At 40.4% G+C, this 26,209-nt stretch overlaps 1 protein-coding gene across 2 annotated transcripts in view; it reads left to right on the forward strand.

The window, feature by feature from the left end:
• Nucleotides 1-22,889: 22,889 nt before the first annotated feature.
• Nucleotides 22,890-26,209, forward strand: part of LOC120536814 (apolipoprotein L2-like) — a 29,241-nt gene continuing 25,921 nt past the window's right edge. For both annotated transcript variants that reach the window (XM_039765315.1, XM_039765316.1), the window contains exon 1: nt 22,890-22,968. The gene's annotated coding sequence lies outside the window, so the exon portion shown is untranslated. The remainder of the gene's footprint in view (nt 22,969-26,209) is intronic.

Here is a 26,209-nt window from a genome sequence, read left to right on the forward strand (position 1 = left end):
AAGAAATCACTTAAATAGGAGCTGCCTGACACAGAGAAGTAGACCAAAAGCACATCAAAAGCTAGACATCATGCCAAGATCCAAAGAAATTCAGGAACAAATGAGAACAGAAGTAATTGAGATCTATCAGTCTGGTAAAGGTTATAAAGCCATTTCTAAAGCTTTGGGACTCCAGCGAACCACAGTGACAGCCATTATCCACAAATGGCAAAAACATGGAACAGTGGTGAACCTTCCCAGGAGTGGCCGGCCGACCAAAATTACCCCAAGAGCGCAGAGACGACTCATCCGAGAGGTCACAAAAGACCCCAGAACAACGTCTAAAGAACTGCAGGCCTCACTTGCCTCAATTAAGGTCAGTGTTCACGACTCCACCATAAGAAAGAGACTGGGCAAAACGGCCTGCATGGCAGATTTCCAAGACGCAAACCACTGTTAAGCAAAAGAACATTAGGGCTCGTCTCAATTTTGCTAAGAAACATCTCAATGATTGTCAAGACTTTTGGGAAAATACCTTGTGGACTGATGAGACAAAAGTTGAACTTTTTCGAAGGCAAATGTCCTGTTACATCTGGCGTAAAAGGAACACAGCATTTCAGAAAAAGAACATCATACCAACAGTAAAATATGGTGGTGGTAGTGTGATGGTCTGGGGTTGTTTTGCTGCTTCAGGACCTGGAAGGCTTGCTGTGATAGATGGAACCATGAATTCTACTGTCTACCAAAAAATCCTGAAGGAGAATGTCCGGCCATCTGTTCGTCAACTCAAGCTCAAGCGATCTTGGGTGCTGCAACAGGACAATGACCCAAAACACACCAGCAAATCCACCTCTGAATGGCTGAAGAAAAACAAAATGAAGACTTTGGAGTGGCCTAGTCAAAGTCCTGACCTGAATCCAATTGAGATGCTATGGCATGACCTTAAAAAGGCGGTTCATGCTAGAAAACCCTCAAATAAAGCTGAATTACAACAATTCTGCAAAGATGAGTGGGCCAAAATTCCTCCAGAGCGGCATAAAAGACTCATTGCAAGTTATCACAAACGCTTGATTGCAGTTATTGCTGCTAAGGGTGGCCCAACCAGTTATTAGGTTCAGGGGGAATTACTTTTTCACAAAGGGCCATGTAGGTTTGGATTTTTTCTCCCTAAATAATAAAACCATCATTTAAAACTGCATTTTGTGTTTACTTGTGTTATATTTGACTAATGGTTAAATGTGTTTGATGATCAGAAACATTTTGTGTGACAAACATACAAAAGAATAAGAAATCAGGAAGGGGGCAAATAGTTTTTCACACCACTGTATGCACACACACACACACACACACACACACTTTGAAGTCCCGCAAGACTACTTTCACGTCACGCCCTACTTACAAACAATTTCTCGGAGACACTTTAACGTCCCATGAGACAAGGAAGTGAGACAAAAGGACTGCTGCTATAGAGGCTTTTAAATGATCGACGCGCAGCACAACATGCAGAACATGCAGCTCGGTAGCAGCAACTGATCTGTCTGTGTGTGTTTAGAATCCCCCACCCCTTCACAATGCGATTGGCAGAGACGTGAAGTGGCGAGAGTGAAGCACGCTCCTGGAGCAAGTAGGAGGCAAAGCCCCCTAGCATATATATATTACTTTTAAACAAAAAGAAACACAAAAACAAAGAACAAAATACAAAATAATGCCTAAAAATTCAACTCAAGGCAAACTAGCATAGCCTATAATTTAAAAATTCAAAATCCAAGAAACAGAGCAAAAATCAAATAAATCATCAGAAGACAAATAATGTTTACAATTAAAATTGTCGGCTGATAACACTCAATGGCGCTCTGAGGTAATCCATTTCCTTTACCTGAATATCATGGTGGCCCCATCTCTTGGGGTTGCACACACAGAATATAGGTAACAAAGCCAGGAGAAAAATATAAACAATGCAAAATTGCTAAATAATACTTATAGTTAATAAACCAATATAAACAAAAATTAAGCAAACACATGAAAAATGACAATTCAAAACAATATTAATACATACAAGCACTATATGGACAAAAGTATTGGGACATCTGACCATTGCACCAACAGGGACTGTAATGACATCTTATTCAAATCCATAGTTTTTAATATGGAGTTTGTCTCCCACTGCAGCTATAACAGCTTCCACTCTTCTTGGAGGGCTTTCCACAATAGTTTAGAGTGTTTTTCTGGGAATTTGTGCCCATTCATTCTGTAGAGCATTTATGAGGTCAGACACTGATGTTGGACGAGAAGACCAGGTTCACACTCTCCATTCCAGTTCATCCTAAAGGTGTTTGATGAGGTTGAGGCCAGGGCTCTGTGTGGGGCAATCAAGTTCTTCCACATCAAAGTCACCTGTTGATGTCTTTATGGCTCTTGCTTATTTCACTGCGGTACAGTCATTCTGGAATAGAAAAGAGCCTTCCCCAAACTGTTTGCACAAAGTTGGAAGCATAATGTTGTCTAAAATGTCTTGGTATGCTGAAGCATTAATATTGCCCTTCTCTAAAAGTAAGGGGCCTAGCCCAAACCCTGAGAAACAGCCCCACACCATTATTCCTCCTCCACCAAACTTCAGAGTTGGCACAATTCAGTCAGGCAGGTAACATTCTCACGGCATCCTCCAAACCTAAACTCGCCCATCTGACTGCCAAACAGAATAGCGTGATTTGTCATTCCATTGAACGCATATCCACTGCTCGAGTGTCGGTGTGCTTTACACTACTCAATCCGATGCTTGGCATTGGACTTGGTGATGTGAGGTTTGCATGCTGCTGCCCAACCTTGGAAACCCATTCCGTGAAGCTCTGCTGCAAAGTTTTTGTGCTTATATAAATGCCAATGGAAGTTTCGAACTCTTCAGGTATGAAATCACCTTAGCAGTCGTTGAACACGCTCTGTGACTTTATGTGGTGTTTTGCTTCGTGGCTGAATTGCTGTTATTTCTAAACACTTCCAATAATACCACTTACAGTTGACTGTGGAATATCCAGCAGGAATGAAAGGAAATTTCACAAACTGCCTTATTTTAAAGGTGGCATCTTATCACAGTACCACGTGTAAAGTCACTGAGCGCTTTAGAATGACCAAATTTGTTTCACAAATGTTTGTAAATGGAGACTGCATGGCTAGATGCTTGATTTTATACAACTGTGGCAATGCATCTGATTGAAACAGCTAAATTCAATAATTAAGAGGTGTGTCCCAATACTTTTGTCCATAAATTGTAAGTCAGGTAACATGTCTGCAACAAAACACATACTATACATTTAGAAAACTATATACTATACTATATATTTTTAAAAAATACCATCCGTCATTACTTCATTAACATCCATTACACTATACTGCAACTACAGTAGATACAAATCAAACAATTATTAGTTACAAAATTCTTGTGAAGTGAAGAAAAATGGCTGGTTTAGAGGTCAACTGTGGATTTATTACTATTATGTAATCTCTTATCTAATTCTACCCTTAGTTGACTTGCTCCAGCATTTAAAAGAAAAGCCAAGTAATCTTAGGATTTCTCCAAACTTACAATTGCTTTGATTTATGTGGAGTTAACAATTTTACGTATACCTAATCTTTTAACTCTTTTTGATTCTAGATTGATTACTTATTTGCTAAAAGGTAGGTCACTTCTGAGGTGGGATTTTGATTGCAGTGTTAAGTTAGATGTTTTAATTCTTGATGATTTCTTACGTTGTTATTGTTATTTAGTTGTTGATGATATATCCAACTGTCCCTATAAGTGGCATAACAAAAGCATTCAGGGAAAATCTGCGCTAACAAGGTGACAAATGTACGCAAGAGAAATGTACACAATGACAAATGCTCTCAGGTAGTAACATGCCCTCAATGCCAGCACAACAAAAAGGCTTACTTTAACTTACTGGAAAGATTTTTCTTTAATAATATATAATTAAATGCTTGTGTAGCATAATAAAACAAATAACCCTGAAGAAACACCATTCAGAATTGTAAAGAAACCACAAACCTTCATAAATAAATGTTTACCTCTTTTCTTAAGGTAGTGATAAAGCTGGTGTCATGCATGCGCATCACATGATGAACTTCTGAGGTACATAAAGCCACTGTGGGGCAAGTGAGGGCACTATTCCTAATCATGTCACCTCCTTCTCCCTCCACAATCCAGAGAAGATGCTCACTGAGGGAAACTGACTCTGCCCCTTCCAATTGGGGCTCCATAAAACCAAAGTGTGCTGAAAAAAGAGGAAGATGGCGATCAGAACAACCCCCAGAATGGAGCTCATTATAATCAAAGACCAGAGAACACGCTTAAGCGACTCTCCACGCTAGTGTTTGTATCTGGATGATGAATGTGACTGCATTCTCGTACCATTGCTTGAGTACTGAAGTGTCAGCATGCATTTTTTGTGGCATTGCACATGTATTTTTTGAGCATGCTTGTGTCAATTAAACACAGGAAGCTCTGCAGTCTACTTATGACTTTACGCTGTAGGAAGATAAGTAAATAAATCAAGGTAAATAACATTCGATCTGGCTTTTATGTACAAAGTACAGCGACAGCAAAAGTGCAATGTGCATTCTTTCTCTGATGTAGAACCCTCATCATCATCTGAGTTCACCTCTGTTATAGCGCGTCTTTATGCGTAAACAGCAGTGTCAGATGAGGGGAGCGTGAATGTGACTGGGCGAATAAAACTGAATAAAAAAAAAAAAAAAGAAAACGCTAACCTTTACAAGTACCATAAATTTACACCGGCGATTGCAGACTCAAATCAAATGTATGTTTTTATTCTATAGTAGTAAGAATAAGAGCAGCTGACTTCTCAAAACAGAGGTGTCCGGGGTCGAACCCGTGACTTTCTGATTATCAGTCAGCAGTTCTTACCGCTGCACCACCAATGTGGTCTTATTAAAGACGTCAATGTCGCACCCTCTTTTTCTGCAGTTATATTCTTGAATAAAAGCGCATTTATTTTGTTATACTTTGTTATACTTATTTATACTATATATATATATATATATATATATATATATATATATATATATATATATACTTATACTTAATAATCCACTTAACATGCACACGTATCGGTCCCGGTACATAATGACGATTGGACGACGTCACAATCATGTCACAGCCATGTGTGCATGCCCCTCTGTCATGCACCTCGACATACTACACATCAAATTAAAATTCAGAGTCTCGTCTTTCCGATGATATAAACCATTTTGACACACAACAACCACAGCACTGACACTAAATCCTTTTTTACAGAGAAGTAAATACTTTTAAGAGCTGACTTTTCCTACCTTTGACTACCTTTGAAGGCTCTCTGCAAGTCAAACATCGATATTTCCGAGCAATATTGATCTCATTCTGTCCGTAAGGCTCCAGGGAATATAATCCAGTAAAACGATTAGGTCCAAAACACACGATAGATCCTCAAAGGAACAAAAACTCCAGAAAACGTTTCTTAACTTGAGACTAGCTCCGACATTTTTTTTCATTTCTATTGGTCATATCAGACGTAATTTGTTTCTGTCGGCAATAACCATGCTAAAGCATGTTACACGGAAGTGTTAGCTTCTGATTGACACCTAAGTTGGCCAATTACGAGGGGTCTGGGGCGTGACTGGCACCTCGATAGCCAACGAGTGTCCTGACAGCTGAACGATGACGCACAACTCCAAACCCTGGTAGAATCTAACAGTTTGATTGGACGCTGTGAGTGACACTCCAAACTTACAGCCAATCAGCAGCTGAGCACGCCGATATGTAACTTGCCATGCTAACTTGTAAACAAAAACGATCGGAGCTGCACGAAGCTGGCATTTGTGCCAGTCTGCAGACTTGGTGCGTGGTTGTTTATTGCGATTTCACCAAGTTTTTTCGCATTTTTAATATGGATAAAAGTACAGATAAACGTATATACACTCTCGATTAAGTAATAGAGGCATGTACGCGGCGTGACAGTGATCGATCGGACCAGGAGACGTCTAATGGCAGAGAGCGACATGTGACATGCCCTTGTGCTTTCTGCCTGCTAGGGATTGCTACAATCAGTGGCACATAAAAAAACGCTGAGCTGTGTTGTAAAAGTTTGTAAAAAAATGTATATAGTTTGTGTGCATTTTATTTCCCCTTGGGATTAATAAAGTATCTATCTATCTATCTATTAAAAAAAAAGTAAAAAATAAAATATATATTGTAATGGATGGCCGGCCATTTATCCCGGCCAATACCCCCAAGCCGCCAGGTGGAGCCCTCCTTGCAGCGTGGAGGTCCCCAGAAGACCAGCAGGGCATCATGGACATTGGAGTTTTTATGCAAAGCCCTGCTGGATGCCGTGGGGGCCACAGGAGGGAGCTGCAGGGAGGACCGAGGGCTTCTCAGGTGCCCTGTGACCCGGAGGTTCGTCACAGGAAGAGCGACGGACTTCGGGTTGAAGAAAGAGACTTTACCTGACCCGAAGGAGAGGATCACATGGACTGGGGATTGAGAACACTTACGGGTCAGGGAGTATAAAAGGACTTTGGGAACTCGCAGACAATGAGCTGAGCTGGGTGGAAGGGTGGCAACGCGTCTGGGAGCTGGAGGATTGTGTTTATTTATTGTATTGGTGATTTATGAGTATTGTGGTGGAGAGTGTGCTTTGTGCACTGTGGCGACAAAATAAAGTCAACTTGAGGACTTTTACCTGGTGTCTGGAGTCGTGGACAGGGGTTCAAGGGAGCGAGGGTGCCCCTATCGTTCACAGTGGCGTAGCCGGCAGGATACTCTAGCATCATTTGCAGAGGACCTGAATAAAATATTTCTGTGGATAACGAACCCCGAGAAGACTACGGAATCAGGGATCACCACAGCATCGCCAAAACCCGAAAAAACCAAGTCCAAAATGGGAAAGAAGAAGGGCAAGCAAAGCGACAATGCCAGCGGAGTGCCGAGGTGCAATGGCCGCGCCGGGAGGAGTTAAGGAGAGGCCTTACAAGTCCGGAGAAACCTCCAGGAAGCAACGATCCCTCTAAGGTACGTGCCTTTTATTGTTTCTCACCTTGTCCCGTGCATGTACCTTGTAGATGACCACCTGGAGGCTCCGAGGGGAAAAGGAGACTGCCCCGAAGACGACGGCCTTCTCCTGTCGAAGCCAGAGCGCCTAGAAATCGACTTCCGCATGATGGCAGCCGACGAGGGACACGGTAGCAAACCCGGTGCATTGGGAAGGAGGAGCTCCAGCGTCCTGCTGTTTGCACCTTCAAGCCCGAAGGAGCGGACTTGGTCTTTCGAAGGGAAGGGGAAGCGGCGAGGCATCGCTCACCCACAAGAAGGTAAGGAGGGTCGGGAAGTAGCTGATCGGGATGTCGCAAAAATATTAAAGACAGACCGCAGTTCACCGAAGAAGGCAACTCGACCCTCTGAGAACTCCAAGTCCCAGAAGCCTCCGCGAGACCCGTCAGAGCACGTGCCTGAAGCAGGCGTGCTCATTGGCTCCGGTCGGCAGGTACGCGAACAAGGAAGTGAGTGTTCTGAAGGTCGAAATAAATAATTATATAAACTTGCGGGAGCTCGAAAAACTAATCGAGCCCGTAGCGAGTGTCTTGCAGGTCCTGGCGACCATTGAAAAGATGTCGGGGATTTGGGGCGGCAGCCAGAGAGCCGTTGGAGAAGGTGAGGGCCTACGTGCGGCGATTTGGGGGAGCCTCCGTAATGAATGATCTTGGCGATACAGGTAAGCGAGACCCGTATCATACATAATAGAGGGACGCGGTGTGATCCGGGCCAGCGTTTAATAAGTAGCGGGTGCCAATACGGCGTACCCTACAAGAGAGGTCGATGCGTTAACGAGTGGTCGGCGGAAGGGCTAATCGATCCGGGGCAGCTAGACAGTGCTGACTCGGGCGAGGCAGCCCTGAAGCGCCGCCGCCCGGTAATTTGTAAATCAAGAGGGTGCAGACAGTAAAGGGCTCTCTTCTTGTAATAGAGACCAGACTGTATATAAGCCCCAGATTAAACAGGAGGGCTCTAAGATAAACGGGGTCTCCTGACAAGAAAGGAAAAGAAGCAGAAAGAGTAAAAACACCGGTAGAGGCGGCAGGGGTTTCTCTCCCAGCAAAAGGGGCGGACCTAACATTTCCTTATTGTTTTCAGTCCCGTAGGGGAAGAATACCAGGAGGACAGAGGCAGTGTTACGGGTGCCGAAGGTTGGGCCATATTTGGCGGAACTGTCCTTGGAGAGAGGGGGACAAGATGTCAATTTGGAATAATATTCCCCCTAGGTTCTCCAGGGACCAAGATGTTCGTTTTAATCAAGGCTCAACCAGGACGTCCTCTTGGAGGAAGACTTCCTCTCGGGCAGGCCGCTCGAATAATAATTCGTCGCTGGGGAATACTGTAATGGATGGCGGCCATTTATCCCGCCAATACCCCAAGCCGCCAGGTGGAGCCCTCCTTGCAGCGTGGAGGTCCCCAGAAGACCAGCAGGGCATCATGGACATTGGAGTTTTTATGCAAAGCCCTGCTGGATGCCGTGGGGCCACAGGAGGGAGCTGCAGGGAGGACCGAGGGCTTCTTCAGTGCCCTGTGACCCGGAGGTTCGTCACAGGAAGAGCGGACGGACTTCCGGGTTGAAGAAAGGGACTATTTACCCTGACCCGGAAGGAATAAGGACTTGTGGACTATTGGGCAGAAACACTTCCGGGTCAGGAGTATAAAAGGACTATGGGAACTCCCAGACAACGAGCTGAGCTGGGTGGAAGGGTGGCAACGCGTCTGGGAGCAGGAGGATTGTATTATTGTGATTTAATGAGTATTGTGGTGGAGAGTGTGCTTTGTGCACTGTGGCGACAAAATAAAGTCAACTTGAGGACTTTTACCTGGTGTCTGGAGTCGTGGACAGGGGTTCAAGGGAGCGAGAGCGCCCCCTATCGTTCACAATATATATATTTTTAGCCCAAAAGACTTGTTTTGACTATTTTTATATTGAAATGTGTATTTTTTATTGTTTTTATTATGGAATATGAATTTCCATAACTAATAGAGTGACACTGTATGTAGATATAGATTCCTTTAGGTGTAAGCGTTCAGTAGAGCCCTCATTGATATCTGTGGGTTGAAGCATTCAAAAGTTATTACACTTTTTCCATACGTTCCAAAATGTGGATAATGGATAAACCATAGGTCCCTCTAAAAAGCACCTGGACATGCCCACATAAAACTGGTGTAAAAATGTCATTTTACAGGTATTCTTTCAAATTTGAAATGTGAGTAGTCAACAAGTTATTCTGTTGGTACATAGTGTGTTTCTGTCCCCACCTACCTACTGCAGCTATAGAGGCCTTTATTTTCACAAAAAAACTTAGGCGAGAACAAAAAAATTCATTTTTTCTGTAAGTTTTAATGTGCATAACTTTTGATCAGTCACACCTACAGTGATTCTGACTACTAAGGGTGAAACTAGAGAATGTTACCTTTACAAAGAGACCAAACATGTGTTTATACTCCAGATAGTTCAATAACAGCAATGATTCTAATTTGGAGAGGTCGAATTACAAGCGATTTAGCAAAAATGACCCCGCTTGATAAGGGGTTTTAATATATTTTTATATATTTTAAGCCCTTAGAAACTCTCCCACACTGTTTATAAATATTCTCCGCACAGTTATACAGTAAACCCTCATTTATAAGGGTCAATCCGTTCCAGACTCTACCATGATAAATTAATTTCCAAGAAGTAGGTTTCTTTATTTATAAATCTAATATTTTTGCAGTTAGAGCATTGAAAACCTGTTTACGACCTTCTAAATACATTTTTTTTAACATTATTAGAGCACTCTAGACATGAAATAACACCCTTTAGTCAAAAGTTCAAACTGTGCTCCATGACAAGACAGAGATGACAGTTCTTTCTCACAATTAAAAGAATGCAAACATATCTTCCTCTTCAAAGGAGTGCCGTCAGGAGCAGAGAATGTCAGAGAGAGAGAGAAAAGTAAGCAATCAAAAATCAATAGGGCTGTTGGGCTTTTAAGTATACAAGCACCGCGATAAAGCGGCTGCAATGAAGGGATCAATGTGAAGGTAGCCTTTCAGCATTTTTTAGAGGAGCGTCCATATCTTCTAAGCAAACAGCCACTGTGCAAACAGCCCCTCTGCTCACACCCCCTCCGTCAGGAGCAGAGAATGTCAGAGAGAGTGAGACTGAGAAAAGCAAACAATCAAAAATCAATACGGGCTGTTGGAGCTTTGAAGTGCGCGAAGCACTGCTGCGAGGAAGCATATCGTATATCATTGAGGAGTTTTATTTAATACGTAATATGTGCTCTGATTGGGTAGCTTCTCAGCCATCTGCCAATAGCGTCCCTTGTATGAAATCAACTGGGCACACCAACTGAGGAAGCATGTACCATAAATTAAAAGACCCATTGTCCGCAGAAATCCGCGAACCAGCGAAAAATCCATGATATATATTTAGATATGCTTACATTTAAAATCTGCGGTGGAGTGAAGCCGCGAACGTTGAAGCGCGATATAGCGAGGGATCACTGTATTTGATATTTGGACTTCATGCTTCACACATTATACGCTTCATCTCTACATTTTGTCATTTATTACTAAAACATCAAAAACGTTTCTGTTTTAATGATGTGTTTACATAAATTGTTGTAGACATGGAACACACATGAAATGCATGTGTTCCAAATAACAATATATATTATTTACCCTCTACAACTCTAAGCAACTCACAGGCAGGTAAACAGACTTAAGCTGAGAGAACTTGGTGGGGGAATGGGATAGCAGGCTGCTTGCTGCCTGTGCTGATTGACACATTTACAACAAAAAAGACACTGACAGAGAGGTGTGGAAAGATTTAAGGTGGGCCGGGATTATGAATTTTTCTGTTGGCTTTGGTATTCTTCTTCATCTGACTCCTAGCATTCCACTGCTCTAATCCTGCCTATAATTAATTACACCAATAATTCCTAGTTGAGGGGGTGTCAAACCACGCTGTGTCCATCTTATATGTTTGATAAGGACTGTCTTACTCCTTACTATCTCAGCACTTACTACCATTATTTACAGTCAAAGAGTTCACATTCCCTGTCTATGCAAGGGGACCCATCCTTTTTGATCTCTAGCACGTCTGACCTCTGGCTTATGAACTACTGGTGGTTTCTAGTTCATACAAAATAATAAAGAATATGTAAACTGGAGCCTATTTAATCCTAATACATGTTTAAAGCTTAGTATTAAACAATGCTTACTTACCCATGCGCTTATAATACTTTTCTAGTATGTGTAAATGACCAATTTTAAGAATACAATTTTCTATAGTTTTCACCCTAACTACTGTAAATAAACACCTGAATAAAAAAGTGTTCTGACTGTTTTACAGGGAAAATGATGACTTGAGGACCAATATGATTTTCCAAGGTATTCCAGATTCCTTCATAGAATTATTTTCAGAGAAAGAACAGAAGCTAACAAGATGGCTGGGGGCCTTATAAGTTATTTCCTCCAGGGTGGACACAGCAAAACGAATGCAAGTATCTCCACCTTAGCCGGACGTGCTGTCAGAGTGTTAAGTGGCACTCTGTGTATTTCTGGCCTGGCATTAGCACCTTTGACCTTTGGAGTCTCCACAGCATTAACCATAGCAGGAGCTACTGCAGGGGCATCAATGGGATTACCACAGGAGTGCACTGAAGCTGGCACGTTCCCTGAGTTTTTCCAGCAAGATGGTGCACCACCACATTATGGGTGTCAGGTCCAAATAACTCATGAAAGAATAAAGTTACGTTAAAACCAAGCACACCATTGTTTTTCTTGTGAAATTCCCAATAAGTTTGATGTTTCAAATGACCCTCTTCCTATTGAAAAAACAAAAGTTGGATCCAAAATGGCCGACTTCAAAATGGCCACCATGGTCACCACACATCTTAAAAAGTTTCCCCCCTCCCATAAACTAATGTGCCACAAACAGGAAGTTAATATCACCAACCACTCCCATTTTATTAAGGTGTATCCATATAAATGGCCCACCCTGTATATTCTTTTTTAGTTGTTGTTTGGAAAGAACAAAAACAGCAGCTGAAACCTAAATGTGAAGATCAGCAACACTGATAAACTAAAGCTGGACAACCACCAATTTTTTTGACTCAACTAGCTGTACAGAAAAAGTAAGAACAAATGACTGCAGCTAGCAAGGGTAGAAAATTCTTGGCTATGAGGACAAAAGAAGATGTGTTTTTAACAACTTGAAAGACTGACTCATAAATTGAACTGTTTTGTGATCCAACAGTAATGTTATCTGAGGGGTAGTAATATTACATATCCTAAATCAAGAGGTTCCCAAAGTGGGCGATATTGACCCGTGAGGTCGATTTGAACTTTCTGGGGGTCGATAGTTTCAACAAAAAAATTTGTGGGTTGACGACAGCAAAAATAGACCCCCTTACTACTGCTATGTGATGAAGACCATGGAGCGGCTGCTGCTTCACCACCTGAGGCCACAGGTCCGCCACGCCCTCGACCCTCTGCTGTTCGCATACCAGGAGAAGGTGGGAGCGAAGGATGCCATCATCTATATGCTACACCGATCCCTCTCCCACTTGGACAGAGGCAGTGGTGCTGTAAGAATTATGTTTCGGGACTTCTCTAGCGCCTTCAACACCATTCAACCTCTGCTCCTTAGGGACAAGCTGACAGAGATGGGAGTAGATTCATACCTGGTGGCATGGATCGTGGACTATCTTACAGACAGACCTCAGTATGTGCGTCTCAGGAACTGCAGGTCTTACATTGTGGTCAGCAACACAGGAGCGCCGCAGGGGACTGGACTTTCTCCGGTCCTGTTCAGCCAACATACATCAGATTTCCAATATGACTCGGAGTCCTGCCACATTCAAAGGTTCACTGATGACACTGCTATTATGGGCTGCATCAGGAGTGGGCAGGAGGAGGAGTATAGGAAGCTAATCAAAGATTATTAATGGTGTGACTCAAACCACTTATACCTGAACACCAGCAAAACCAAGGAGCTGGTGGTGGATTTAAGGAGGCCCAGACCCCTCATGGACCCGTGATCATCAGAGGTGACTGTGCAGAGAGTGCAGACCTATAAATATCTGGGAGTGCAGCTGGATGATAAATTGGACTGGACTGCCAATACTGATGCTCTGTGGAAGAGAGGAGAGAGCCGACTATACTTCCTTAGAAGGTTGGCGTCCTTCAACATTTGCAGTAAGATGCTGCAGATGTTCTAGCAGACGGTTGTGGCGAGTGCCCTGTTCTATGCGGTGGTGTGCTGGGGAGGCAGCATAAAGATGAAGGACGCCTCACACCTGGACAAAATTGTTAGGAAGGCAGGCTCTATTGTAGGAATGAAGCTGGACAATTTAACATCCATGGGAGAGCGACGGGCGCTAAGCAAACTCCTGTCAATCATGGAGAATCCACTGCATCCACTGAACAGGATCATCTCCAGGCAGAGGAGCAGCTTCAGTGACACACTTTTGTCACTGTCCTGCTCCACTGACAGACTGAGGAGATTGTTCCTCCCCCACACTATGCAACTCTTCAATTCCACCCGTGGGGGTAAACACTAACATTACTCAAAGTTATTGTCTGTTTTTACATGCATCTTTATTACTCTTTAACTTAATATTGTTTTTTGTATCAGTATACTGCAAGCTGGATTATGTGAATTTCTATCTATTTCAATATCTATCTATCTATCTATCTATCTATCTATCTATCTATCTATCTATCTATCTATCTATCTATCTATCTATCTGTTACTTCAAAATATCTATGAGTCCAATAGGTACCTAATTAAGAAGTAAAATAATTCAAAAAACACTTTTTTGATAAAAACACATTACATACCAAACTTGCGAATGAAAAGGTAAAATGTGTCATTAAAAGAGTCACATGTAAGAATGCATGAAAATACATGCAGCACAAACATGTCTGTGCATTGTCTTATCAAACGTATCAAAGCAAGTGCGGACATGAAAAACCGTTGCATGTCCGCACTTGCTCGCGGTGGGATGAGACGACGGATATTCGATATTAGCAGAATCTATCAGTCTTGTATGGTTATGTGTTCATAAAATACTACAAATTGGTTTGTTTGATGTGACATGTACTTATTTGTGATTTAAACTTTGAATATAATTATTTATTGAGGAGCAGTACTATGAAAAGAAAATCAGAGGACGCAGTTTATTTATTCGAGTTTGAACAAAAATCTTCAGTTTCAAGCAAGTACATAATTTATTGTTTTTTTTTTTTATATCACAGGGGCTGTTGAAATTATTTCTTAATAAAAGTTTTTATTTCTTCAGATAATAATATGACTGAACCAAAAAAGAAAGTACAGCGTGGACTATTTGTACATATTTTAAATTTACATATTTATTTCATAAATGTCAAAAATGTAAAAAACTCTTGCTTGTATTTTTTTGCTTTAATTTTCGTTAGTGCAGGTTTCGATATTAAATGTTGCACAAGATAATGCCATATTCCATAGTCCTTTTATCTTTTTCAATCGTTAATTGCAAGTGATTAAAATGAAAAGTTTGATATCTAGTGAAATATTTAATATCGAGTACTGTACAAATGTATTCATTTGAGTAATTAAAGTAAATGACTAGGGGGTCGACAGTTTGAAATGTTTTTGGTAAAGGGGTCTGCGGCTGAAAAAAGTTTGGGAATTCTTGTCCTAAATGCTTAACCTGCTAAGGGTCAAAACTGCACTTATTTCTTACAAACCAAATTTTCAAACCAAAAGGGGATAAAACAGCTTAAAGCTCAAAAACAAAATGGTTAATGGTGGTTCATTGCTTATATGTGTCATTTTCATGTATAATTTCAGCATTCCATTTTGAGACATACACAGTTGAATATAACATGGTAATATGTGCACATGTACATTATTGCACAGAGACGTGCAGTTATAAGTGCATTCAAGCAAACAGAAAGAGCACCTTAGCAATTTGTAGTTTGTTTTTTCTGTTTTATCCAATTAACAATCAAATCACCTTAATGTAGTATATTTCATGACAAAGCAGTGATGTAAATGTACTTACTGTTGGAACTATTATTTTATCAAACTCAAGTTTTGTAATACACATATTATTCAGGTTAACAAAAATTACTTTATAAAGGAATGGTTTATGAGAGAATTTGTAACGCTTATTTGGTCTCATGTTTTAAAGAAGGACAAACATTAACGATACAATAGTCCATAAAGAAGAACTGGAAACTTATTCTGAAACTGAAGAGCATCTTAGAATTGCCTTAATCAGGAAGTGTGGATCAGGAAGAAGTGCATCGGGTAATACCCTATTGGGACGAGAAGATTTCACATCCTTCATTTATAACTCACCTTCCACCAATGACAGTAAGAAAAAGAAGACACAATTTGATGGAACGAATGTCACCGTGATTGACACTCCAGGGGCCTCATGTATAAACGGTGCGTACGCACAGAAATGTTGCGTAAGAACTTTTCCACGTTCAAATCGCGATGTATAAAACCTACACTTGGCGTAAAGCCACGCACTTTTCCACGGTACCTCATGCCTTGTCGTACGCAAGTCCTCCGCTTGGTTTTGCAAACTGGCGGCACCCAGCGTCAAAGCAATGGTACTGTTCTTGTGTGATTACTCATTATTTTCATGACGCGGCTTTATAAATACACAGAAACTAACCGCATATTGTTTATTAGTGTAATGCATCTGATTGTAATTAACTTCGTAACAATATAATGGTCCAGGGAACAGCCATAGTATTCCAAATACCATAACTGCTTTAGCGTTGTTACTCTCACTTCTTCTTCTTCTTCTTCTTCTTCTTCTTCTTCTTTCAGCTCCTCCCATTAGGAGTTGCCACAGCGGATCATCTTTTTCCATATTACTCTCACTGCACGACTCAGAGTATTTATATCACTGTATCTGAGTGTGAATCACAGCAGCAGCTGATCGGAAGAAATTATCGGGATACAGCTTTAAGGACATGCTGTCTCAGCCACTGCAAAACGTTTTAAAGCCTTTCCTGTACAGACCTCGCGGTTCAGAAACAGTTTAATCCCAAGAACTTTAAATGCACTCAATCAATTGCTCCTTGTAGAATGGTTTGTACTTATAAGTACAATCACCCCACTGTAAACTTGCACTACAGTTATAATATCTCACAACCTGAGCCACTTTATAAAGCGCGTATTTACATATGATGACGATATCATTTTTAAGGTGAAATGCAGCAAAATATGTTTGTTAAATTATACACATAAAACTTTAACTTCATTTAAATAATCTATATTCTTCACTGGGAGTGTCGTGAAGGATAGAATAATTAAACATGTACTACGAAGATATTTCAATGTTCTTTAAAGCGTTTTGAAGAATCGGGCTAAGCTTACAGATGGCTTAACGTCTATTACAGAGCTGATTGTATGGCGATCGGTTACTTGGGGAAAGAAAAGCACTGACTGCAGTGATGGCTACGCCAATATATATTGAATATAAAACAGAAAGAGAAAATAACAACACAGCTAAAAAGCAGCGACAAATTTCGACAATAAATTATTTCATCGAGGCAAGTGAAACACATGTTTAATAATGTGCTTTAGCTCCTATCATCATGAAAATGACATCACGATACATCTCAGTATTTTAGTTATTCAGAGAGCTGTAATATCACGAATGTAATGGACTCTGTGTCCAGTTGGAGGAAGAGAGCCAGTTTAAGAAGCAAGTAGTGATTCACACACACAGATCACATACGAGTAGAAGATCAAATACAAAACAAAGCATTTAACGTGCTACTTTAATTACGATGTGATTTGAGAAACTGGTTAATTAAACGATTTTAAGATGAAGTTTATAATGTTCTACTAAATGACAAAATAAACTACGTGATTAAAGTGGAAATGTCGAGATTGAAGTTGACATTTCGTGCTTTTTCCCCACCGTGTGCCTTTTTTCTCTGTACCCTAATAAGCTTTCATATGACACTCAGACAGTGGGCTTACAACTCTTCTTTTCACGGCAACTTTGATATGTGACTTCTTTTTTATTTCCGGCACTGTGCGATTTTGTGAATGTGAGCTTTCAAGTTTCTCCAACACGCTATGTCACTCGATCAACTTCCTTTTGTTGATTATACCACGGTTTATTTGAACAAATAGTATGTTTTTCCTTTGCCTCCACTTGGTAATCGCTGAAATTCTTATATTTTCCCCGTGCTTTTCCCATTGTCTTTTCACAGAAGGCTGTGCTTAAGGGCGATTTATATTGATTTGCATATTCAAATAGGCGTAATTCTGGGAGGATTTGGGGCGTTACAAAATGAGCGTGCACGAGCGTTAGTCTTCACGCTGATCTGGATTTATGTAACGGAAGAACGTGGAAGTTAGATACGCACAGATTCCTGCATCTGGATTTTTGTGCGTAAGCACATTTCGGCTTTTGTGCTTACGCCATGTTATAGTGCGAGTTCTACGCACGGCGTTATACATGAGGCCCCAGGTCTCTTGGACACAATCTCTGCATTTTTCTTAGCTGATTCTGGGGTTTGTCAGGGGTGTGTTCTTTGCCCCTACTCTCTTCAAATGCTTGTATGGACTGGGTGTTGGGCAGGGTCTGGGGTCTAGCAACAGGGGGGCATCTGTTGGTGAAGGAAGATTCACTGATCTTGACTTTGCCGACAATGCTGTGATCTTCGCAGAGTCAATGGAGGCTCTGATCAGGGCACTCGAGAGACTGAGTGAGGAGTCTGAGTGTCTGGGCTTACGAGTGTCCTGATAAAAACCAAGAGCCAGGCCTTTAATGACCTCTTGGGCATGGCCATCAGCAGTATGTCTGTTTGTGTAGAGAGTGTCGACCTCGTCATTGAGAGGTTTACTTACCTCGGCAGTGACGTTCATGTCTCTGGTGACTCTTCCTATGAAGTCAGTAGACGGATTGGGAGAGCATGGAGGGGTCATGAGGTCACTGGAAAGGGGTGTGTGGTGCTCCCAATATCTATGCAAAAGGACGAAGGTCCAAGTCTTTAGAGTCCTGGTGCTTCCTGTCTTGCTATATGGTTGTGAGACGTGGACACTATCCAGTGACCTGAGATGAAGACTGGACTCCTTTACTATGTCTCTTTGGAAAGTACCGCTGGTTTGATTTTGTGTTGCTCATGGAGTCCCGAATGAGGCACATTACCTGCATAGGCAGAGTGGTGGCTCTGAGGCTAGGGATCTGCACTGGCAATCGGAAGGTTGCTGGTTCGAATCCCGTAAATACCAATGGGGACTCTGCTCCATTGGGCCCTTGAGCAAGGCCCTTAACCTGCAATTGCTGAGCACTTTGAGTAGTGACAAAGTGCGCTATATAGATGCAAAGAATTATTATTATTATTAATAATGTGAGGGAGCGTCAGTTGTGGCACTACAGCCATGTGCCGTGATTCCCCGAGGGGCATACAGGAATTTCATTATTGACGACCTGAGTGGCTGGACCAGGCCAAGAGGACACCCACATAACACCTGGTTACAGCACATAGATTGTCATTTCTGGAGGGTGGAATTGGATCACGTGTCTGCCTGGGGGGTTGACAACCAGGATCCCGAGCTGTTTCGTCGTGTGGTGGGTGCAGCAACGACCCCAATCGGATGTGACCAGGCCAGGCCTATGAATGGGAATTGCAGGCTTCTATAAAATATCACTTTTTCCATATTTCATGTATGGAGAGAGTGTTGTTTTCATGTAAAAGATCTGAAAAATGGAAAAAGCCTATTCTGATATCCCTACAAGTTGTTTTGAGCATTTTAGGAGTGTAATATTGGTATTTGCCACATTTTTGTATTTACACTTTTCAGTTCTACTGCTTCCAGCTTACTTTGTGCATTACAATAATTCTTTACTTTCATTTTCCAAAATTAAACCTGAGATCTGCAGTATGTCCCTTTTGTTTGCAAAGTGAAACAGGATACAGACGTTATTGGAGAGTGTTCCCCTTCTTTGAAATCACGTGATATTTCTTTAGTAAGGGAATTTTTTATTGAATAGGTTACTTTTTCCCTACAGGTCACATAACAGCTGCGTTGGGCTGGCGCCCTGCCCAGGGTTTGTTTCCTGCCTTGCATCCTGTGTTGGCTGGCATTGGCTCCAGTAGACCCCCTTGACCCTGTAGTTAGGACATAGCGGGCTGGAGAATGGATGGATGGATTGGTCACATAACAGTAAATAATAAGTGTAATTTGGTAGGCTCACTAGAATCAGAATTAATAATGGAAAATATTAATTAATCAGAAAATAATCTATACTAATAAAAGGCAAAGCCCTCACTGACTCACTCACTGACTGACTGACTGACTGACTCATCACTAATTCTCTAACTTCCCGTGTGGGTGGAAGGCTGAAATTTGGCAGGCTCATTCCTTACAGCTTCCTTACAAAAGTTGGGCAGGTTTCATTTCGAAATTCTAGGCGTAATGGTAATAACTGGAAGGTATTTTTCTCCATTTACTGTAATGGTGTTCAGCCAGTTCCGTGGGGGGCGGAGTTTCGTGTGACATCATCACGCCTCTCACGTAATCACGTGAACTGACTGTCAACGCACTACGTAGAAAACCAGGAAGAGCTCCAAAACGCGCTGAAGAAAACATGCATTATAAAAACATGCATTATATAATTGAGAAGGCAGCGAAACAATAAGAAGCGAGCGAGTGACATATACTACCATATTAATGAGTGCTGCTACTGCCGGAAAGAAAGGTGTAAACCTAAACTTTAAATTAAGTTAATAGACAGGGTGCCGCTGGTGTTTCTCATGCCCACGGGTAATGCGGGATACAAGTTTAATGAGAGGACACAGGATATAAACGAGAGTTTTGATCACTTTGTAACTAAGATTAACTAAAATTGCAGGTGAAGGGGTGTGCTTATGCAAATTCCGAGAGACTGTGTTTGTGGGGGATTGACAGTTAACGCGTTGGGGGAGTCACGTCATCATATCCCCTCCCATTTACCTCATTTCGCTCTGAGCTGAGCTCCGCGGCTAACAGCGTCTTCCGAAGCAACTTCATCACACTCCCACCAAATACTCACAGAAAAATCCACAAGTTAATACACACGCTGTCTCTAGAGTTTCTCCACACTCAATGTATTCCTCGCACCCCTTTATACCCTCTAATCTCCCATTTCAATTCAGATACCTCCAATTTCCTGTAAGGCTCAGCTTGCGATGACAAGTAATAAGTCTCAGGACAGACCCTACAAAGCGATGCCATTGATTTCAGGCAAGATTGCTTTTCTCCTGGACAACTATACTTGCATTCTCAAAAGTGAGCTCGCGCAGCTTGTCATATTACAACGAGTGCAGCCAGAAACTTTTAAGTACGGGTCTTAGATAACATTAAATTAAGCCGTAGACATCGCAACATCACACAAGATAGCAGCTCACGAGAACTTACTGAGCAGTGCATGCAGTGATCACTTCCATGCATCAAACCTGTTCAAAAAACGCATTACACAATTTACAAGGTGATGGCGTTCATTTATAAAGCAGCGGAGAGGCTGTGTGAAGGCAGCTACACAGAAAAAGCAGAGCGCCACACTCTGAATGTATTGCTGGCATCACCGTTATACCCTCTGATCTCCCATTTGAATTGAAATGCCTCAAATTTCCAGTAAGGCTCTGCTTGCGATGACAATTAATAAGTCTCAGGGACACACCCTACAAAAGGTTGCCATTGATTTGAGGCAACATTGCTTTCCTCCTGGACAAAACTATAGGTTGCATTCTCAAAAGTTATATATATATATATATATATATATATATATATATATATATATATATATATATATATATATATATATATATATATATATATATATATATATATATATATATACACCCGATCTACAATACTGTCAAATAAGCGACCCACACATCATAGCGCAACATGAGAGGCTTCACCTTTAGCTGGCGTCTTAGGTTGATTCGAGAGTGGGTGCAGTGCGTGTGTACTGCCTGATGAGCCCAGAATTAGGGCGAAGCACGTGCCGCATACTGTTTGCATTATTTGATAGTAAAACTATTTCAATATATTCAATATATATATATCAGCTTAATGATTCATTTTACTCAACCCCTGTTTGGGAAGAAGTATGAAAAAATATGAGGTTAACGCAGAAAACCAGATCACCAATTTAAGCTTTAGGAATCATAGATACTTTATTCGACATCAATGATTGTTTTGGTAAAGCCATACTCGGTGTAATCCTCCTTCCATGTTATATTTCCACGACTAGCCAAGATTAAATGAACGGAAAAAAAGTAAGAGCGAAGCGAGGGTGACGCAGGCAGGCAGGCGACAGCTCAATAGCTCAATTTGGATATACTACAGTAGGTTCTATTTAGTCGCCAGAAATATCTTTGGTAGGAATGGAAGTTGGATGTAGTCTTTAAATTTCTATGGTAAAGAAAAATTTATGCAATGATGATTAAATTTAACTTTCATTCCTACTAAACATATTTCTGTCGACCAAATAAAAATTACTTATATTTAAAATTTAAATAGAACTTGAACAAATACGATAGTTCATAATACCCACGCAGCACTAAGTGCACGTAAGATTACGAGTCATCCGTTTTAACAAGCAGCATATTGCACTGATACGAAATAGCCTGCCCATTTAATTATTTAGGAATGGATAGATAAATTAAGATTTTGTACAAATAATGTTTTACATTTTTCTTCCTCAGTGGATTCTGGCACCCCCAGCAACAGCTCCTCGCACCCCAAAGGAGATATGTGTGTATATATATATATATATATATATATATATATATATATATATATAGATATAATATATAGATTATATAGATAGATGGATATATACATGTAGATAGATATATAAGATAGATATAGATATACATATATAGATAGATAGATATAGGTGTATGTAAATGTGCGTCTGTATATATGTAGATATGTGTATATATATATATATATATATATATATATATATATATATATGCCAGCAACACTCATGACAATGACAAAACAATTATATTGTCAATCATGTTACATTATTATTAAAATGTTTCCTTTACTTTTCATTACTTCTTTAACACACTACTTCTCTGCTGCAAAGCGCGGGTATTTTGCTATATATGCATATGTATATATGTGTATATGTATATATATATATATGTATATGTATATATATGCATATATATGTATATATACTGTATATATGTATGTGTGTGTGTCTGTGTATGTGTGTGTGTCTGTGTCTATATATATGACAGCAACACTCATATCAGTGACAAAACAATTACATTAACAATCATCTTACATTATTTTTAAAATGTTTCCTTTTCTTTTTTCATACCTTTTTTAACACACTACTTCTCCGCTGCGAAGCGCGGGTATTCTGCTAGTATATTTATATAAAGAATACTTAAACTTACAAGCCAAGTGCTATATTGCAATTAGACAAATGCAGCATAAAAAAAAAAATAATCACACACACATTATAAAATGCAAACTAAGCCAAAACATGATGCCAACACAGCATCAGAATGTAATACAGTATATACACAGAAAAAACACACACAGGGAAAATATACTGTATATACATTTTGTTTTTGTTTTGTAATCTTCTACAAATTACAGTATAAAAGCACATTAATAACAGAGAAGATGGTTATTGTCCCACTGCACCATTAGCTGTTTAACATGCATTGTGTATTTTAAAAACATTACAAGGTGTTTTTTGCACTGCATTAAATACACAATGAGAGGAAGCAGAGGCGGAGGTGGAGGTGGAGGCGGACATGGACTAAAGCGGCTCTGTATTTCATAACATATGCTGTGTCATTTTCATGTTAGCTTTACTTCCAGTTAATACAACTCTTCCTGGAAACATAAACCTAAACTTCAAGAGCTCTACACTGTGGTAAGTTCTAAAAAATGTACTGCTTAGCAGAGCTGAAAGTAAAGCTTTGGTTATTAATTCAATGGTAAAAATAATTGCTTTTTATTAGGAAATAAATTATTTTTAAGGAGAGGATTTTTATCATAATAATTACTGCTGGCTTCTCAGTTTTAAATGATAACTCTGTGTACAAAGTTTCCTGGTAGTGAGTCGTTCTCAGTCTTTTTGACTACGAAAGGCTCTAATTCAGGTCCTTGGCATCTGCTGCTTTCCAAATAGATCATGGAATCTGAAAGGCATAGGTGGAATGCTAGTATATCACCAGGCACATTTAAGGACAGTCATACTGGGATAATTTCAAGTTGCAAAACAATTTAGCAAGTACTTTAGTTTAGTATATATGAGAATAAAACAACAACAGGATAGAGAGGAAACTCCTCATGGACATTTGTCAAATGTCAGACTCCATAAAGGAACAGAAACAAGTTGTTCTGAAGCTGCCATCGGATCACATGAAGACTATACATCAAGCCTGGAATTCTGTGGAGTTTCTTTGCCACTTGACTTTTTAAAATGGTGTGCTGACTGTACATGCAGTAACAGATACCCACATTAACAAGCCCTTCACACTATATTTGTGGTTAAGGAGTGTTCTGAAGGTGCGTAAACTGTTACATTTTGCATGAAAAACAACTGTAAAGCACAGTCAGATTAGTGTTGATTTACGTTCTATTTTTGTGTTTACAGTCTGCTTTGGATTTCACAATTTCAGATAAAAAAAAATCAATCAATGTAAGGAACTAACAGATAGTTTCAAGTAACTTTGACCATGACCATGTAGTTTATAGAAATATGAATTTATTTTCATTGAAACTTAGCTTTCAGATTGCTATGTGTTGTAAATAAACTGTACAGTAAGCTCTAAAACTTATTTTTGTTGTATAAAAGTAGTATTTTATTTCAAAATAAAAAGATGAGGGAATTCATTTTTTTCTTTAATTTGTATTTTATATATGCTTTGCTTTAACCACTGTGGTGATTGGCTGGAGGTGGTACCCAGCCGGGACGCCCAGGAGGACCAGAGGAGGTCTACCACCCTGGTGGCTTTGGGGACCACGGGAACAGAGCTTAGAAGCTCAACCCTATAGGGGCCCGTTGTCACCGCCAGGGGGCACCCCAATGCTTGAGGAGCCCTGGCACTTAGCACTTCCGCCACACCCGGAAGTGCTGGGGGGAATTAGACCAGGGACACCCAGAGTGCTTCCGGGTGCAGTTCCGGTACTTCCGCCACACTTGGGAGTGCTGGCGGGAAGCTAATTGGGAGGCACCTAGAGCACGTCCAGGTGTGTATAAAAGGGGCCGCCTCCCTCCATTCGATGGCTGGACAGAGCTCGGAGGAGAGGAGTGGAGTCGGTCAGAAGATAGAAAAAGGCATTGTGAAGAGGCCTGGACTTTGGAGGTGATTGGTGCTGCAGCACTGGGGTTGTGTGTGCTTCAATATTGTAAATAGTTGTAAATAAACGTGTGTTGGGTGATAAAACCATATCTACCACACCACATATTAAGTTCTCATAAATTACTTAATAAAAGATGAGGAATTTGATTGCTTGTACCAGGTCACCTGCATATGCACTGCCATTGAATTCCCTTTGGATCTCGAGATGTACTCAGCTGCAGACAGAGCTGTTTGTGGCCTCAAATGACTTTGGGCATTTAAAAACTTCACAGCATACAAGTTTTTGCCTCCTCTGTTGTTATGCCCTTCATAAGGTCAGTAATTCCTGTTAATTTCTCATGACCATTGTGAATTTTAGTTCTGTTTAGCCATACATCTAAGGAACACACTTCAGAAACTTCCAAGTCAAACTGACCAATATGATTTCTTGGAGGGACCAGACACACACACACACACACACACACACACACACACACACACGCACAAATTATTATACTAGCTGCGTAAGCCTATTCTGTAAAAAGCCCAGGCTCCTAGAAACTATTGAAATCATCAGAAAAAAAATTGAAATGCAGAGCCAGCGGTTTCATTTTGCCAATGTGCTCGTCCCCCTTGTCTATCAGCAGCTAAGCGAGCTTCTCTCTCCTCAGATGTTTCATTTTGCCGATGTGCTCACCTCGCTTGTGTATTAGCGGCTAAGCGAGTTTGTCTTTCGTTTCACTTTGGCAACAGAGTCGCTTTATTTCAGTCTCTTCTGACTTGTTAACTTGGAACCGCCTTGCCGGCTCTTTGAGCTTCATGCTGTTGCCTCACAGTTCCAGGCCGGACAGAAAGACACACACATTTCCATGCATAGACGTTTATATATAAGATAGTAGATTTTATAACTATAAACTATTACTATTCCAGTGTTCATAATATGTGAGCATACTGCGTAATAGCATGTGTTTTGCAAAACAGTACAAGTTTGCACTAAAATAAGCAGTTGCCAAAAGTCTTCAAATGTAGTTAGTGTCATGTGTCATGGTGCAAGAACGAGATAGTTAAAATGAGCAAAAAAGTTAAAAGGAAAAGAGAAATGTTTTCAAACTGTATGAGATCAAAGTGTATTATGTACTGATTGTTGCTCAGTGTAAATGATAAAGCACGATGGAGGGTGGCACCTACTAAAGGTGTGATACTTCTGTTTCTCTACGCTGTCATTAATGTTTGTTTTTCTATTCCTTTCAATATTTCTTCGGCTTGAACTTTTGATCTTTTTTTCCAGACAGCACAGCATATTAAATCCTCACAGCCTTATCTACAAGCGGAGCAAACAGTTCTAGAGTACCAAAAAAAAAAAAAAAACTGCACAAACCAATCTGACAATGTTGCATTCATCCAGCGTATAATAAGTATTAAGTCCATAAAAGTAAATCTAATCTAGTTTGCATGGAGGTGTTTGGAGATCTAGATAAAGAGGTAAATCAAAACAAATAGGAAAGACCCTATTTACATGGCTTTTTGGTGAGAGACGTGCTTTCAGACACTTCTTGTTTGCTCACCTTTTTCTTTGATATAAAAATACCTCACATAACTAAAATTTTTAAACTAAAAATCCTCATACATGTTCTATGGATGTCAAAATGTCTTCTCCCACTAAAAATCCAGTCAACATTTTTCATGAAAATCATAATTTCTCCATCTATGAAATAATGAGAAAGTAAAATTTGACACTTTATAGAAGACCGCAACTCTCTCTAACATAATAATATGTTATTAAACCTGTGCAATGCTATTACAAGTTCTTGGAAAATTTAAAAAATG

The sequence above is a fragment of the Polypterus senegalus genome, chromosome 10, assembly GCF_016835505.1.
Source record: "Polypterus senegalus isolate Bchr_013 chromosome 10, ASM1683550v1, whole genome shotgun sequence".
Classification (NCBI taxonomy): Eukaryota; Metazoa; Chordata; class Cladistia; order Polypteriformes; family Polypteridae; genus Polypterus; species Polypterus senegalus.